The sequence below is a fragment of the Primulina huaijiensis genome, chromosome 9, assembly GCF_012295235.1.
Source record: "Primulina huaijiensis isolate GDHJ02 chromosome 9, ASM1229523v2, whole genome shotgun sequence".
Taxonomy (NCBI): domain Eukaryota; kingdom Viridiplantae; phylum Streptophyta; class Magnoliopsida; order Lamiales; family Gesneriaceae; genus Primulina; species Primulina huaijiensis.
This window is the reverse complement of record NC_133314.1, coordinates 4,243,134-4,246,134: the sequence shown is the minus strand read 5'-3', so window position 1 is coordinate 4,246,134 and position 3,001 is coordinate 4,243,134. Positions and strand designations below refer to the sequence as shown.

The 3,001-nt window shown below is 33.6% G+C and overlaps 1 long non-coding RNA gene across 1 annotated transcript; it reads left to right on the top strand.

Annotated features, from left to right (window-relative positions):
- The first annotated feature begins 540 nt into the window (after window positions 1–540).
- Window positions 541–1,506, top strand: LOC140984939 (uncharacterized). The gene is made up of 2 exons (XR_012176674.1): window positions 541–663; window positions 756–1,506. It is a non-coding gene; the product is annotated as an uncharacterized lncRNA (long non-coding RNA).
- The last annotated feature ends 1,495 nt before the right edge of the window (window positions 1,507–3,001 follow it).

Sequence of the window (3,001 nt, the reverse complement as noted above, 5' to 3'; positions counted from 1 at the left end):
AATTAGTAGAGTAAGTAAACACTTGTTCAATGATCAAAAGTTTAATTCTCTTAACCAATATTTTATCAGACGAACCTATCACACTATTTAATTAACGTTATTTGTAGGTAATTAAATTATTCTTAAAATTTACTCAATAAACACCCAGAAAAAGTGATGACATGTTTTCATATCATTAAAAAAATTACTCGACGCAAATAGCTATTTTGTATTCAAAAGAAACTGTAAACCATTATTGGAGTCTACGTCACAAAAAACCGAACGACTGAAATTCAAGAAATGACCAAAAGGAAACAACTTGAACTTTTTTTTTTAATACTTTTTACCCCTAATAATTCAGATCTGTCAACGAGTTTTTTTTTTTAATTTAATTTAATTTTTACTGAGGTCGACCGGGGCAGTGGTGGGGGTTGCCACGTGGCACCACCTCTCTGAGTACATTCTTTCTGGGCCAATGACTTGTCACTGTCAGGTCCATCAGAAAGGCCCACTTGCTGTCCATAAAAAGCCCACTCTCTATGTTCAAACCTTTTCATTCACATTCTTCTTCCACTCCCAAATCTTTTTCCCCTCCTCATCATCACTCTGTGTTTCCTGCTACTTTCTTTTTTTCTTTTTCCATGGAGAAAAGAGAAAAGACTGCAGAATCTGCAAGATTTCGAGGTACCCATCTGACTTTTTTCTCACACAAGATATTGCATTTTAATTTCTTGATGGGTACTATATGTTTTATGTGATGTCTACTTTGAATCTAGATAATGGTAATGACAAAAATGGATGCATTGGATCGAATTCGATCGATCGAGAGGATTGGATGCTGGTTGATGGTTCCACGGAGATGATCAAGCACGGACTTGGATCGGCGATCACCGCTTGTTGATTTTGATCGGGTGCTATCTTTGCTGAGCTTTTTTCAACACGTTGTTTGTTTTCTTTCTTCTGTTTTTTTTGTTGCTTTTTATTCTTCTTTCGTTTCATGTTTTCTTGACCTTGTTAGACCTTTTCTTGATCTTGTAAGACCTTTTCTTGACCTTGTAAGACCCTTCGTCGTATCATACAATTTCATTTATCTTTCGTTTTCGGATATCATACCAGACTTTTCTGATGTCAGGTTTATCCTCTTTTTTCTTTCGTTCCTGCCCAACTCACGTTCTCCTTCCTTGTCTATCCCTCTTGAGCTTTCCAATCTTGGACTCCTTCCCCAATATGTCCCAAGAATTTTGAACACGGTTCGAAATCTCTATTCGGACCGGCCCATCAATGTAAAGGGCACTCAAAAACTGATTAAATAGTACATAATAATATTTAATTTTGAAACATTTTAATGGGTAAATATTCTTGAGGTAGGACCATTGATATATGTTTGAGAGAGGGGCAGATAACCAGTTATAGAGATAGTGTGTGTGTGGCCCCTCCGTTTTGTTGTTTTTTTTATGTTGTTGGGGCTGAAAAGGAGAGAATAAATATTCTTGCAGACGGATGTGGAATTGAAAGGCTTCCCTTTTATTTTCTCGTGACTGCTATCATGTATTATTGGGATCCAACTCCCACTCTCATATTTCAACCCCACCCCACTCCACCCCCCTAACTCACCCACCCACTTCTCCAAAAACGAGTGAAAATTATATATATTTAAGAATTTCATTTTTTATGGCTGCGTGAGCTAGTCCTTATACGTTAGGGAGCTGAAATCGACTTCGTAATGTTGAAGAACTCGGTTTATTGTAATGAGCGAGTAAACCGGATTAGCCCGGATACTCGATATTAATCGTAAAATTGTCTTTGATTCTTCTTAATGTTTTGAGTACTTACATTAAGTTTTGCATAGTTATTTTGATCCAACGATGGAAGGTGCTAGCTATTTTTTCAATCACCTTAATTTTTAACAAATTAGTACAAGCAATACATGATCAATAATACCGTGAATAACTAAAATTTAGTTATAATTTGTGAAGCTCCAAAAAGAGAAAAAAAAGTATATTTAATATATATATATATATATATATATATATGTATATATATAAATTTTTTTTTTAAAATATCCATCCTTATATATATTTTACCCTTAAAAAATGAGACTAAAATTTGACGTGAAACCTGTTTATTGACTTCTAAAGGCAGTGGGGAATCAGCTTTTTGATATGTGGAAACAATTTTTGATTCAGCCTATTTTGGACGTACACTATTTACTAGTTGGCAGAAATAGGACATCAACATGGTTCCGATTGAAAAGAAAATAAATCTATAAATTTTCCAACCCCGACAACGAAAACGAAGAAAGTAATTATCCGGTTCGGTGGGTATTCGTGTTTTTTTCTTAACGATTAATTAGAGAGAAAAACTTCTAAATTTCACAAGTTGGTTGTTTTCAAGTATACTGTTTTTACCAAATAGTATTAGGCAAAAACTTGTGTGAGACGGTGTATTAGGCAAAAACTTGTGTGAGACGGTCTCAAGAGTCGTATTTTGTGAGACGGGTCTCTTATTTGGGTCATCCATGAAAAAATATTACTTTTTTATGCTACGAGTATTACTTTTTATTGTAAATATCGGTAGGGTTAATCCATCTTACAGATAAAGATTCGTGAGACCGTCTTACAAGAGATCTACTTATAGTATTAAGATCAAATAGTAATTATCCTTGTTGGCTGGCTTACTTCAAAATTTGTCTCGTTCCCTAGTAAATAAATTTAAGTTTTGATTTATAAAATGTTATTAACAACCTAACTTAGTCTTCACATGTATTAATATTAACAAAAAAAACTCGTATGAGACTGTTTCATGAATTAATTTTGTAAGATAGATCTTCTGTCTGACGTAGACTCGTGAAAATGTATTAATTTTTATATAAAAAGTATGATTTTTGACTCTAATAGGGATTGAGTAAATCCGTGATAAGAGACCTACTTATTATTTCAAGTCCTCCTCCCTCTTCATTGTGACTCGTAAAAAATACGTAATGTAAAATTAATTGTATAATTCTATCAATTCAATATATATA